The sequence below is a fragment of the Anastrepha ludens genome, chromosome 3 (assembly GCF_028408465.1).
Source record: "Anastrepha ludens isolate Willacy chromosome 3, idAnaLude1.1, whole genome shotgun sequence".
Lineage (NCBI taxonomy): Eukaryota > Metazoa > Arthropoda > Insecta > Diptera > Tephritidae > Anastrepha > Anastrepha ludens.
In genome coordinates this window covers 50,753,515-50,769,192 of record NC_071499.1, presented here as the reverse complement: position 1 = coordinate 50,769,192, position 15,678 = coordinate 50,753,515, and the positions used below count along the sequence as shown (strand labels likewise).

At 37.5% G+C, this 15,678-nt stretch overlaps 1 protein-coding gene across 5 annotated transcripts in view; it reads right to left on the bottom strand.

Moving 5' to 3' along the window:
- The window catches only part of LOC128857928 (serine-rich adhesin for platelets-like), a 65,571-nt gene extending 52,690 nt beyond the window's left edge, over nucleotides 1-12,881 (bottom strand). For 3 of the 5 annotated variants that reach the window (XM_054093780.1, XM_054093783.1, XM_054093784.1), the window contains exon 1: nucleotides 11,011-12,881. The gene's annotated coding sequence lies outside the window, so the exon portion shown is untranslated. Of the gene's footprint in view, nucleotides 1-11,001 lie in introns of all 5 variants that reach the window. The other 2 variants (XM_054093781.1, XM_054093782.1) reach the window with 1 other exon arrangement.
- Between the last annotated feature and the right edge of the window lie 2,797 nt (nucleotides 12,882-15,678).

Below are 15,678 nucleotides of genomic sequence, written 5' to 3'. Positions count from 1 at the left end.
AGCGCGTTGTAGCGCTGAGGTAGCTGAGGTAGAAGGAGCAACGAAATATAATAATAATACTACTTCCTATCACATACGGCTTGTACAGCCAATAACCAAATACACCTAAAAGCTACGATTCACCACCTTCGGGGGACTCTCCAACTTCATGACTAATAAAAAAACTCTGCTATTCACTTCCTAACGGGGGACCCGCTAGAGTAGTTTAAAGGATACAGAATCATCAGACCCTCTGTGCTTAGCACTGGCACCTAGATAGTAAGCTTACCTAGAAGAAGCACGTCGAGCAGAAGGTCTCTCCAACACTAAAAGTCGTCTGGCAGTGTAAGAGAACATTTGGCAAGACATGCGGTCTAAGACCGGCGATAGTACACTGGCTGTACTACATCACCCTGATTAGACCAATCATACGCCTCTCTAGTATGGTGAAAAGCCACAATGGTTAATTCCAGAGTAAAACTCCTAAACAGGCTACAGAGAAGGGTGTGCTTGGGTATCACAGGTGCCATTAATGCCATTCTGAACTTGCAGCCTTTAGATCTTCAAATTCGAAAGGTAGCAATGAAAGCGGCGTACAGGCTCAAGTTAAACGGAGTCTGGGGAAATGAAGTAAGCACTGGCCACTGTCAGATATACCACCAGTTGTCGGAGCGGTGCACACTGTTCTCCATGTCGGTCGACAATCGGGTGCCTGTCGATAGCTTCGTGTGTTGTTTTGATCCCAGATAGAGATGAATGGTTAAGTCCAAAGAACCTATTAACGGGATAGCAGCACACTTTCTACGGACGGATCCAAAAACTAGTGATGGAAGCGGATCTGGATGATACTTAGACGAAGACGCTAAGTACTCCTATGCCACAGGTCAGATGGCCACGGTATTCCTTACGGAAGTCTATGCCATCTTGAATGTGGCGTACTGGCTAATTGAGAAAAAGTGGCGGGGCAACAGTATTGGAATTTGTAGTGACAGACAAAACACAACAAAGTTTGCCTTATTTTGGTGCCAGAACCTTGTGGTATTACTGGGAACGAGTTAGCTGATAAATTGACAGTTGAAGGTTCTGCAAGTATGCCACTAGGCCCAGAACTCTTTCTAGGTGTCAATTCTGAATCGATTCAACTATGGATGGACGCCTTCGTGAGGTTTACCCATAGAGGTCGTTCATCTGAGTTGACGTCGTGCAGAGTAGCCAAGTGCTTTGTAAAAGAACCAAACAAGAAAATAGCGACCTTTCTACTAAAACTCAGCAGAAAGGACCTGAAAGTACTGGTGGGCGTAATCACAGGGTACAACACCTGTGGTCAGCATATGGCTACCATGGGGGTCGTGGATAGCCCGTTATGCCTATCCTGTCTTGAGGAGGACGACAGAGCATTTTCGCTGTAGCTTCCCGGTGTTTTCTAGAATCAGACTTAGGATATTGGGTTGCGATATACTGAGTATGGATAAAGTGCATACTCTTCCTCTGCCGGTTCTCTTAGAATTCATCAATGAATCCAAGAGATTTGTAAAAGAGTGACCTCAAACTAATTTTTCCATCTTACCATCCACTTTTTATCTTTCCTATCTCTATTCTTTCTACTGAAATCTATCCGAGTGTAGTACAATGGTCTACTGACTGAGTGCTTGAACTTGTCCAACCCCCAACAACAAATGTAATGTAATCTCTAACTGGCACCGCGTTCAGCGGCCGTGCAATGACAGGATTAGAAGAGATAAATGTAATATTTTCATGTACGCCATTTTTTGTTTTTAATTGGTGGTGTTGCAAACGAAATCGTTAAGCTTTTCGTGTTATTCAATCAATGGGTAACTCCTACCATCTGCCACATACATAGGATTTGGTAGAATAGAATTTAACAGTCACAGTGAGCCCAACTGTCTTCTTATTATTACATTTTTGAAGATTCCACCTCACTACGACTACATCGGGGAAACTTCGGAGCAGTTCTGATCTATGTGCGATCATTGTTGATCTATCCAGTTACCCTAACTCCAGGCACATTGAAGAGATAGTATCAGCAAAATAACTCATTTAATTTTCTTAATCTATTTATTTGGTACCTTAATCGAGAAATTTTGTTTAGTTACTCATAACTGCCAACATTTGTTTATAGATTTTGGCATTTCAGAGACCAAAAGCAACAACAAAATACATTTTTCTTGTTGTTTTTATTCTACTTTTACTCCCTGTGCAATGTGTTTTGCCGTAACAAATTTGAAACAGAGAAATAATTTGACTCAGGCTATTGCGAATTTCGTTGCTGTCAGTGTTCGCAGGGATAAGGTTAGGTTAGGTTAGGTTGAAGAGGTTGTCCTGTGGGACACACTCAGGCTCATAGCCCATTGCGATGCCGCGTGGGGAGCCAGCCCCTATCTCTCGCAGGGATAAAGAGTTCGATAAAGTTACAGTTTCCTCTGACCATATTAATAAATCTTTTAAATATTTAAATTCATAATTTCTAGTTGAATTCAGTTAATTTGTATGAAAACTAGCCTTGAGGTACTGTTATTACAACTACCGACCAAATTAGATAACTCCGAAAGATTGGAACTTTTTCCTACTGAACACATAAATAATTTATATGATAAACCTACATTTGTATGCACGAAATATACGAAAAATCATATCTAAAGCTTTCAAATCCTTTTGGGAAATTCCCTTAGCCATCCAATATCGATACAAAGTCGATTTCCACCTACATTTCCATTTCTCATTCGCTAATTTCTAATGAAAATGTTATGAGCGCAAGCTGATTTCCGCCATGTCCATGTACATTTGCACAATACACAAATACCTGTACAATACAAGCACCTGTGCGCACAATAATGGCAGCACAACATATGGCAAAATTATGCTGATTTGTTTATGCAATAATGTTTTTTGTTAGAAAAATATGGCTAATACTAAAACAAAAAAGATAAAATTAAGCGTGTCAAACTTTATAAAAAAATTAAAAAAAACATTAATAAAATTAAAAAATAATTCAATAAATTTTCATAAAGAATTTCAAACTTCTTGGTCATAATCTTTAGAAAAAATCAGGGTATGCTGTTGCGTAGCGCATTAAATTTCGGTGTATTGGTGTGTCCGTTCAAAGTGGTTTGCAATTTGTGCTGAGTTTTACGATTTTTTTTTTTTTTTGATGATGCACTTTTTCATATCCTGGAAATTACACAAAACCGCTGGTACAAAAAATTCTCAAAAATCAATGCAATTCTTGAGCTACTTCAAACTTGCACTTTATGGTACCAAAATTCAATGAGCTATAAAACTGCGTACTCGAAAATTTTCTAAAAACTAATTTTATTATTTTATTTAATTTTTATGAAAATTTTGAGATTTTTTTTTGGTTTTGTATTTTTTCATTTTATATGGCTTTGGTCGTACCTTAAACTATAGTTTTATACAAAATATTATTAATGAAAAAAAAATTAAAAATAAAAAAACATTTATAAATAGTCAAAACTTTGCAATATGTCACGCTGCTATTATTTCGCACACAAGTGTATGTATGTACTTGCAGCAAAACACACAGGTAGATTATGGTCAGGTTTACCAACAGCAGCCACACTGGGAATATCCGGTTGTATGGCTCCTGGGCTAGATATGGCACAACGGCTGCCACATGATGATGGTTGCACTGTAAATCTCATTACACTTGCAACTAGCAGAAGTGGTCACTGAGAAGCGAGAATAGTGGCAAGCCAACCGCAAACCAACATCATTCATCACCAACACTTGCGAAATAAAAACAAACAAACAAATAAACAAACGTACAGACGCAGAGAATTACAAATAAGCAAGCGAGTAGTCCAAAGAAAACATCTCCATCAGCAATCATGACAAGAAGATGATGATAGAAAGGGTAACGGAAAGAGAGCAAGAGCGGTAGCGAGAGAGAGGTGAAGTGATATATGTTGACTACGGTGAGATGCTAACGACAACTGCCGACAGACTACAACTGCTGCACAAAGTGACCAAGTAGGACTGTTGAGTATGCAGTGGCAGGCAGTTGGAATTTCAGGTGAGGCTAAAAAACCCGAGAATTTCAGACAGAATAAATGTGTGATTACGAGCGAGCTTGTTTGTGCATGAGTAGGCATTTTTGAACGTATGTGTAGGTATGTGTGCTTTTAATATCCTGACACCTCAAGGCCGTTAGCAATTAAAAGCAACTTGAACTTTTACTATTGCTGATGACGCCGACGACGACGAATTGCTCTGCCAGCAAAGGAGGAGAAAAAATATGTGTGAAGAAAATTTTATGTGGGAATGTGGGTGGGCGCAAGCAAATCGTGAAGAAATTCTTAACTGCATCTCTTCCAATATCAACTTCAGAAAGTGTAATATTTCAGAAGGCGTCAAATGTAACTCAGAATAGAGCAAATCCATGTCAAGTGATCAAAGTATTTTGGATATTTTCTTCATTATAGGGCTGAGTATAGGTTAAGCCGCCGTAGCCGAATGGGTTGGTGCGTGACTACTATTTGGAATTCACAGAGAGAACGTTGGTTCGAATCTCGAATCTCTCACCAAAATGAAGAAAGTGTTTTTATTGGTCCTTAGTGGTACCAGATGGAGCTTGACCCTTACGTTTCCTTGTAGTAGGCTTATTGTAATAAGCCTGCGTCTTTTGCGAATCTAAGAAAGCTCTAAAGGTCGAACTCCGAGAGGCATTCTAACCTCTTCTAGAGTTTCCCTCGCTCCTAGTAGATTGCAAAATCTGCAGATAACATTGTTTGTAATTCCCAGAATTGAGTATAAAAAAAGTAAAAATATATGAAAATATTTTGAAAAAAATTAATAACTTTGATATTAATTCTATGTTGAATGACCTCTATCTATATTATTCGTCTATATTAACATTTTTGTAGAAAAAAATTATTCCAAAAAAAATTTTATTTTTGTTTGGTGAAATAAAATATTAAAAAAAGTGTGTCCGAGAAAACTTTTTTGGTCAAACTTTTGAAAAGCAAAGGGTTTTTGGTTAGTTTGAAAGACATGCCCTCAGATTTTTTTCTATTTGTGTTTGTTGTTTTTTTGATAGCAGCTAAAACTGTGCGCAAATACGTACGGGGAATCGAAGAAAAATACCAGACTCTACCTAAACCCCCCATACTCCAACGGAAAATGAGTAGTGAATGAAATAAATGTATAATTCAGAATCGAGTTTTTTTTTATAAATGCGATCATTTGCTGAAAGGGGCTTAAAATATTATTATTATTAATTTTTATTTCTCAATGATTTTTGAAATTTATCAAAAGAGAAGGGTCGAGCGGTGTAGGTAAACGCCGGACACAAATCATGGCAACAACGCACACTACTCCGAGCGTTTATCACCCGCACAAACGTAGCGATTCCAGGACCGCAGCAACGGCACAAATTACCGCAAGGCAATACCAATTCATCCGACGCTGGAATGGATAGCACTTTATAGTACGCACAAGCACTAGCCAGGAAACGGAATTAAGCGCCAAAAAGTAGACACCAACAAACAAGCGCCAAAAAGTAGGCAGTGTTATTTCTCACTAAAAATTAGCAACCACAAGGAAAAACTCAGGAAAAATAGCCTAAAGTGTATCTAAGATATATAGGTATATCTCCCTCCTTTTCCTCTACGTTACATCTTTTTCCACTCTCGCGGAACGAAAATGCCCAGAACGTTGCATGGTCTTGAAATTTTACTCTCCATTCTCGCTCGCCCATGGACGCCTAAGAAGTTTCACTTAAAAAATTTTCAAATTTTGAGCAAGGAATTCAGGAATTTATTTGAGTTCCAGCCTTTTATTAAACAAAAAATAATATTTTTATGCAAAGTAAATGATTAAAATGTGGCATAAAAAACATTGTAGATAATGTTAAAAAAATCACTGTACCAAAATTTATTTGACTGACTGTACCTATCTCAGCTAATTTTTCGAGCAATTCAACAAACGACATACTTTTCCTGTCCAGATTTAACAAATTACCGGTATGACTTCTTTCATCAGAGGTTGGTCCGGGATAAAAAGATAGGAAATAGGTTTACCAATTTCTAAGCTTACAACCAAGCCACCAGTCGAAAAATCTCGCTTTGATACGAAAGTACCTGGCGACGATGGCTGCCTCCCACTATAAATTAACGTCGGATTTGTGCTCCTTTACGTCGCAGCTATAGTAGTCATCACAAGGTCCAATGCACCTCTTGCCTTGCCCAAATAATAACCCTTAGTTCATTTGGGGTCATCATCAGAGTAAGTAGTTCTCATTCATTGGGAGAGATTTTTATGTGGCGGATCGCGAATCCAGCGCACGACCAGATATCCTGGGATGCTTCGCCTGCTCACATTAGCTCGCTCTCAAGCGGATGTTCGGGTGCTACCCAGAGGATACTGGGGCGCAGCCCGGAAGTTGTAAACTGCTGGGACCGTATACAGAAGAATCCCAAGTGAATGGTAATAAAGGGCTTTCCTCCACACTGTCACATACGAAAGTATCCGCCCAAATGCCCGAATTAACGCTTGAAAAAAAATATTAGCATTTTCTGAAAATATTGTATATTTTACAAATTAAACATTTATTTAACAATAAGCCTATTGCTGCTTCCGATCTGCAGAAGATACAACTGACTCTACCTATATACCAAATTTACCTGTTGCTACTATCATAAGAAAAAACAACTGAACTAGAAAGACGATCTACGGGAAGTGGAAGTTTTCCTGCAGGACGTCAGCAGGAAGTCGGAACTAATTCTCTCCTAGAAGTTTGCATGATTTTAGTTGTCTAAAACGCAAGTCCACATCAAGCGAACGACAAGCGCCACAGTTGAGGCGCGCATTAGCATACACAAACACACGCCAGTTCACAAAAAATGCCGTGTCACATGTACGGGCTATGTAAAGAGGAAGAAGAAGAAAAATTAATGAAAAATTATGTGTAATTGTAGCTGGACGAAAGAGGCAGATAAGGGGCTAATACATAGAACTGCGCATATGAATAAAGAACAGATAAAAAAAAAAAGTGTTGCAAGAAAAATATGGAAAGAAATATAAGTGCATTAGGGTGCCTCTTCAAAAAACTTGCAGATTTTTTACCAGAATTATGAATTTATCACATTCTAAGACTTCTGCCAAAATATTGCGAAAAAAAATTAAGATTTATATGAGCTGGACAGATTTGAAATTACTTTAAAAAAATCTAGTCTTTTATATATACTAAAATTAGTGTAAAAACAAACAAAAATTCCAAAATCAGCTCAGATAATAGCAAAGTATAAGGTTAAAAGTACATGTATATAAAAATGTTAAACAATTTTATCAACGGAAATAAAAGAATAAAAAAATATTTTTTTTTGTTATTTAAATTCTATCCAGTATTGTAATAATACTGGTTGTACGGGTTAGGCTAAGGCCTTTATGCACTGCAACCAGATTGATCTATTGTGCGCCCTTAATTACTTAATTATAATTATTTAGTATACCGAGGATTCGAACCAGCTCCTTAGGAGGGAGCAATTGTAGGTACGAGCCCAGGATTCTGTGTCTCCTGTGGCCTAATGCCTCACAGTTGGGGATTAAGTGTTCCATAAACTCCTCTTCATCACAGCAGAACCCGCATACTCATGTACTAGATAATCCTATTGAGTTAAAGTGTTTATTACAGGCAAAGTGACCTCCATAGAGTAATCTGAGGCCCTTTTTATCTAGGGTTAGAGCAGATTTTGTTCTGCTGGCATTGAAGTTCAAAATCTTTTTGGAGTGATTAAGGCTGCTTGTGCCGTCAAGTATTGTAAATCCTAATATTTTACCGAAATGTGTTTTATTTATTTATTTATTTAATACACACAAACGCCAATCGGCAATATACAACTTGGTAACAATTAATGAAAAGAGAAAAAATTAATTTTGAGGGGAAAGGTTTAAATAAATTAATTGGGTATTTGAAACAATTAATTGATTCAAAAAAAAAAAAGAAAAAGTGGTAGAAAATAAGACACTTTGTAAAACCAATGGAAAAGCTCTTTTTTGTTTTTTTTTTTTTGGATGTAGGGTGATGCACCCTAGAATCGTTGGCGTACAAATGCCTTGTTTGGTGTTTGGCTCAGCTCTCCTCCTAGATGTTGTCCCTTTTGGTCCAAGGAAAAGCAGTAATCAGGATCTGCCTAGTAGGCCTCATCAAAGGATACTGTCCTAAGATACTGTCTAGGAAGAGCATCTGGTGTACGAGTACCTAGGAGGTCTTCCATAAAACAGCCGATTGCCATAGCGGCAAGCTCGAGGAATGCAAGGAAACTATTATTCAATACAAGCGTGCAACTATGGTGCACAATATACAGTGAGTCAAAAAAGTTTTCGTACAGTGAATTTTTTGTTTACAATATTCACACTGTTATTGTATTAAAATAGTTTAGTAGCGAGTGCGACACACTTTAAAGTTTGAAGCTTTATAACTAATACAACTTTTCACAAAATTTCGAGCCTTCTACTCAGAATTTTAAATGTTTTTCTGGTACGCAGTTTTATAGCTCATTTAATTCTAGTATAAGAAAGTGCAAGTTTGAAGTGGCAGAAAATTCTCATTGAATTGTGTTGTTTTTAATTTGTTTTTATTGTTTTTGGCTGACGCTCTTGTACATATTCTTCCACGCTTCAAAGCTTCAAAACTTGAAAAAACGTAGTATGAAAAAGTCAAAACTTTTATGACCGACTGTGTGTATGTATATAAGATGCTTGTTTGATTTTAAATGCAGAACCTGAAGATAATTTCTAAGATCTTCAAAACCGATACAACTAACTGAGTCCAATTCAATGACAAATGCAATCCTGACTGCTGCAAATCTCAAAAAATGTTATTTTAGAAGTTGCTTCGTAGGATTTTGGTAGTATTGAGTAGCAGTTCCCTTACACTAAGTACACCGGCATCCCTATATACCTATACACTTATATAGAGAGTGATCAGATTGGATGTACTTTTCCCAATAGGGTTTTCTTGACAGATCACGCGTGGCTACTGTCAAATTTAATACGCAATTTTTTTTGAGTGTTCATTGACATTTTATCATGAAGGCCTTACGCCTCAACACGACCTGCAAACCGTAGAATTTTGTTACGAATATCGACGCTCAGGCCAACTTATGGTGTTCAGCGCTGGGGCCCATGTTTGCCTTAATGGCTACGTCAATAAGCAGAACTGCCGGATTTGGGTTGAAGAGCAACCCGAAGCCATTCCAGAACAGATATTATATCCATTGAAAACAACCGTGCGGCCCATGCGATTGGTTAATATTTCTTTCAAGACGGGATGGCCCCAATGTAATAATGAATGGCAAACGCTATCAGGCCAATGATGGATGCCGGATATTAAAGCCCGTGATCTCCACAATGTCTGGTTTTGAACAAAACGACGCTACTTGCCATACAGCCCGTGAAACAATGGATTTACTGCGTCGTCGTGTCGCCGCTCCGGTGAGCAAGTTATCTCTCGTCTCATACCAGTGGATTTGCAACCAAAATCGAGTGATATCACACTTTTGGACTTTTATTTGTGGAGGTATTGCAATGGCAAACTTCCGAGTGTATTTCTGCAATAAAAAATCTCCTTATAACAAATATGTGCCGTTCGGAGTCGGCTTGAAACTGGAGCTACAATCCATATGTGGAACAACATCAAGACGCACACCACAGATAGGAGGAGGAGCTCGGCCAAACTCCCAGGAACGGTGTACGCGCCAATTATATAGTCTAAATGCTTTGTGGATAAACCAGCTTCGATTGAGTCATAGGAAGCCAATATTACTAAAGTTACTCACGAAACACTGACCGAAGTCCTCCAGCGAGTCATTCAAAATTGGCGTTTACGCATAGCCGAAATAAGGCGTAGTTGCGGCCAACATTTGGAAGGGATTGTCTTTAAAAAATAAATGTCATGAATAGTTCTACACAAAAAAAATAAAGATTTCAAAATCAAATCAAATTTTTGTTGTTTTATTTCAATTTAAAATCCGATACCTATAAATTGATTACCCTTTATAAAACTTAGTATTCATACAACGTGGTCGCCGTAGCCACATGGGTTGGTGCATGACTACCATTCGATAGTGCCCGAGTTCGAATACGTAGGCATGAAACACCAAATGATAGACCAAGTTGTTTAATATCGGTCGTCCTTTGGCGGGCAATGGTAAGCGCACAAGTGTATTTCTGCCAGGGAGAAAAGCTCCTCATAAAAAGGCGCTATAAAATCTGTAGGTCCCTGTTGAAAAAAAATCAAGACGCACATCACACATTTAAGGAGGGACTCGACCACAAATTCCACAAATACAGTGTAACTTCTTCTAAGGCACACCTTTATTAGACAGGCACCTTTACTTGGTCGTACATGTTTTCCTTTAACAAATCTTAGGTATCGTAACAAATTGACGCTTTTTGAGCGGAAACGTCTCACACTCACCAACAGTCAACTTTAGTCCGTTCAAGAGGGGTGACCACTCGAAAGAGGCTAACTATTCCGATACATAAGATTTGACATAGAAATAAAATGTCCACTCAAGATGGGTGTTCGGCTAATAAAGGTGTCTGACCTTTGGCCCGACAAAAGTTGACTGACGGTTAGTGCCCGCCCAAGGGTGGCGTCACTATATTGAGCCAAATCATTGAAGTTTACTAGTTTAGTTGTACAATTAGAAAATGCATGTCGATTTAAGCTAATTTTTCAGAAGTCCCAGATATGATCTTTAAGTTGAAAAAATAAACACTCTCTGGGTATCAGCAAATTTTTTGTTGTTTGTATTAAAGCGAATTTTCATTTAATCAAAAGAAATATAACTTAAATTTTAAAACACATATTAACAGCAAAATCAATTAGAAATAAATTGTTTTTTTTTTTATTAATTTTGTTTTTCAATATTGGATAGCACCAATTTCACTTTGAAGACAATCCAAACTGCCAGTATGAAGTAAAAATTGCATATCTCAGCATCTGCAATGCACTTTTCAAATGCACCTCTCTTCACCCACCACGAATACCTTCATGCACACTTTTATGGCTCGGTGAAGTAGCACGTTTCGTTATCCTTGAACATTCCTTGCATTTGATGAGCACAATTTTAGCTAAGAAATTACTGTTGTTCACACAAAAAACTATCCTAAAATTAGCAGCTTCGTTTTATATTTGGCAAATTTTCACTACTTCAAAATTTAGGTACATCAGTAAAAATATTTTTTATTTTTTTTGTATTTTGGTTATTGAAGACATAAATAAAATAACTAAGAAAAATAACTTTTTTTTTCTGTAGCACCACACAAGTAAAACCGCCCGTTCGTATTTGCGGCTAAAATAAAACTGAATTTAATGCGAGCAACAAGAGTCAGCGAGCAAACGGAACGTTGTGGCAAGTGGAATGCATGAGGAAAATTAGCTTGAAACAAACGGAACTGGATATGGCAAACTAAAATGCCATGGAAATGGCTGCATTGCGGAGTGTTGATAAATAAAATAACGAACGAAACAAACTGGCAAACGATAATATTGTGAATTGTTGCAAGATGATGCTGAGCTGAGCTGTAGTGGCGACTTAAGTGCCGCCAAATTGAAGATGCTTTTGTTGGAGCACAAAGACAACAACAAAAAAAAAGTTTAACAAAAGTCAGAAAATCAAACAAAAAACACAAAAAAAAAGCAAAAATTATACAAAAAATAACAACAACAACAACAACAAAAACAGCATGCCAACTACATACGTCTGCGCTGAATAGAATCAATTAAATTTGATTGGACATGAATATCGGTGCGGCATAGCGGCGTAACAGTCATGTGAATTGCGTGCCTACTCAGTCCATACACGCGCCTCATGTGAATGATTAATAAAAAATTTCCTCTTTTTTTCAATTTTTCACACGCAAAATCTGGCACACATGCAAGGCTGGCTCAAAGGCTGTTCATCTGTGCGAAAGTGCCTTGCAAGATTTCTTTCGTTTTATTTATTTTCCATTCTTCGCTTGCATTTCGCGTACCAAAACAAAATAGTAATAATAACCATAAAAAAGGAAAATGTGAGCGAGTAGTAGATGTTGTCCAACAAAAACACGCGCATGACCTTACACCACTTTTTGACAGTTGACCCGCACCGTCGGCACGCAGAAAACGCGCGTAAATCGGCCAGCATCTTTGTAGCAAATGAAAACAGAGCGCCAAGGGCCGTTACTTGCTCGTTTACCACCTCTCTCGCATATTATTTTTCTCTGGCTCTCTCGCCGTTCGGCCTGAGAGCAGCTATCAAGGCACGCGTATGCGCACAAACAATTTCGAAATTTATAACGTCAAAGTAGTTTGCTGCAATATCCCTGCACCTCCCACACGGTGATAAAACGATGGCTAGCGAAATGTTTTGAAAAAGCTTTCGAAGTTCATATTCTTAAGCAATCGTTAGGCTTTAACAACATTCAAATTTGTTGTTGCTGCTGCTGCTATTTTGTTGTATCACAGCCGAAGTAAATGAAAAAGTTCTGCTTTGTTTGTTTGACAAAATTTGCATCTTATGAATAATTTAAAGAAAAATTTGGCGAGAAAGAGACGTGGAAAAGTGGCAAAGTAACAGGGTTAGGTCAGTAACTGCAAAAGTTTGGCTGCTCATTTCGAAACTTTTTAGGACTGCATAAAAAAATGTGCCTGTGTGTGTGTGAATGTGTGACTGTGCAACTTTTAGTGGTTTTTTTTTTTTGCATATTTTGGAGCTATCACAAATCGCCTTTGGCAGATGGATGTACAGCAGCTTTGAAGTTACCCGTGCAATTAGGGATTTTGAATATTTTTTGATAGCCCGAAGAAAGTCAACGCAAAGTAGCTGCCAGTGAATAAGGATAATCAGGTTGTTTATATTTTTAGACGGGTAGTTAGGCACCATAGTTTTAGATGCTGCCGTAAATTTCAAACATTTTATTTTATTTTTTGTGCTTAAAATAAGGTGCGTTTAATAATCATAAGACATAGATTTCAGAGAAAAATAAAAATTTTACAACAAAAGTTATCTGTTTCATTACACAATTTAGAACTTTTTTTAATATATAAAAAGAAATATTTAGCAAAAACGTATTTCCAGGAGTTTCAAAACGACAAGACACTATTTCATTAAAGTAATCGTTTAACAAAAGTATACTTTTTTCGATTCATTTTCTGTCGTCTAGAATATTTTAGTATTCTATGGAAGCACCATTTGCTTTAGCGACACAAAACAGCCTTTTTTTCAACGATTTTGCTAACTTTTTAAGTAAATTTACATCTACAGAAGCCCATTCTGCCTAAATTGCCGCTTTAAGCTTGTTGGTGTTATCAAATTGGCGATTGTTGGCGTAAACTCTTCTGACTAATATACCCCAAATGTTTTCTATTGGGTTTAGATCCGGAGAACACACCGGCCAGTCCATAGTTTCTATAGAAAAATCGGTCAAATACTGCCTGAAAAACGAAGTGCACTTTCCGATTATCCTGAATGAAAGGAAGGAGAGTATTTTCCAAAACGTTTTTGTAGTCCCCACTATTCATTCGCGATGATGTAAACTGTATATCAAGAGTTGCTTTCGATGTAAATGCACCCCAGAACAAAACCTCCACCGCAGTTGCGCTTGGAAAATAAGAGGGGGTTCTTGCGCAAATCCCTCCAATAATTTAAAAAAACCATCGGGTCAATCAAGGTTCCATTTTTTCATCCGAAAATATAACTTAAAAAAAAATATGAAATTGGGCAACTTAAAAAATATTCCAAATATTCTTCACAAGCTGGGCAGAGTACACTATCTGAGATGCTTACCTTTTCCATGTGCTTCGCCCACAAAAAGTCGACCGTCATCAGTCCTATCAGATGTCTGCAGTCTCTTCTGCTTAATGACAGGAGGATTTACGACAGTCGATCGGACATGACAGGTAACATCAGTTTAGTCCATATGCAGCCTCTCTCAGCCTGCCAAGCTCGCTTGTGGGTTGTAGGAAGTGGGCCAAAGAAGTTGGCCCCAGAGCCCATTCTGGCTTAACGTGTCACGGGACCCATGTTAGCATAAGGCTATTATGTCTACCGACATAGTTCAGCCTGGATTTACAGATTACGTCCGATATGGTTGCGGCTGTCTCTAAGGCCATGAGCGCGGCTTGACTGTCGCTGCAGACACATAATAGATCTACAAATGTACTCGTAAACATTTTTTAGAAGGAACTTTCGGGCACAGCCAGAGTAAGAACTCTACAAACCAGAAAGGAATCATAAGGAATTAGAGAATTTTCGTGTAGAAAATTACGTTATTCTTTACTTTTAGCATAAATAAAAATTTTGTGTAATAAACGGAATACTAAAACTCATTATTTGGAAACAAGAAATACTTGAACAGCAAATCAAAAACACGAAGCTTACAGTTTACTTGAAAATACCGGGAGCTTTGTTAAGTGTCCGTTAGCAAACCTCAAAAGTAAAGAAATCTAGGCGATTTCAGTTGATTAATAAAATAACATCAATAAAACAAGTAAATAAAATTAAAAAATAAGTTAAAAAAATTAAAAATATTTCTGAAACTTAACAGAGCTCTTAGCTACAGTTAAATAAGACTGGTCGACATGGTTTTTATGTCATACATACATATTTTCCGCTAATGTAGTACCAGATTCATCAAGGTTCCAAAAAAAACAGTGTCCAATTGTGAGTTTAGAACAAGTAAGCTAATCTTTGTTAGTTTATCAACATGCAAAGGATACTAATTATTCTAAAAATTTCTGTTTCTGAATTTCAAAAGTCTGCGACGAAATTTTTTAAACTGATGAAGCGCAGTATTATCGTGGCTCATCCAGGTTAGGTGGCTCATCATAAATGCTGTGCGACATACGTAAAAGATTGTTGTTATTGTTGTAGCAGCATAAACATTCCCCGTGCATATACGAGGAATACTGCTGAAGTGACAGTCCTTGGCCGGATATAAATCCGGGTCGTTCCGGTTACGTAGAACCGACTGTAGTGGGAACGTTACGTAAAAGATCTAACAGGTTGGGCGAAAGGAACGGAATATATGGTTCTTGGATAGAGACTGCATGATTTGGATAGAGGCTGTACACCACGTATCCGATTCCTATGGGCCAAGCAAATGAAAATTCTGCAACACGACCAATTCCTCATAGCGCTCGCTTACCTAAACGTGGATTGCCAAATCAGATATACGACGCAAAAAGTAATTTATCTTCAAGTAGAGCCATTGAAAATCAAATTTCAACTTATTGTTCTGATGGTAAGGAGCCTCATTACCTAATTCGAGCTAATTTTAACGATTTGTTCAGCCACTTAAAATCATTAATTTTAAGCAAAAGTTGCAAGCAAAGTCTCTTATTGTGATATTGAAAGTTCTTGTCACAAAAAAAAATTAGATGGCAAATTTTCCTACTTTTTTCTTCCACTTTAGAGAGTCAAAATTTAGTAAAACAAAAATATCAAAAAGCGCATCTAACAATTTCAAAGTTCATTTTTGCCGATCAGTGCAAGCAGTGGAAATGGGCTATGGATTAATGTGCACTCAAAATAAATTGATATCAAAAAGTATGCAATTACTTTACTCTACACTAAGTTGTCAATATAACCGTAGTTCATTGCTAAAGTCAAACCAAAAAGCAGTCACTCAAATATTCAGCAGCAGTTCAGTATCAAATATGATTACGGAAACAAT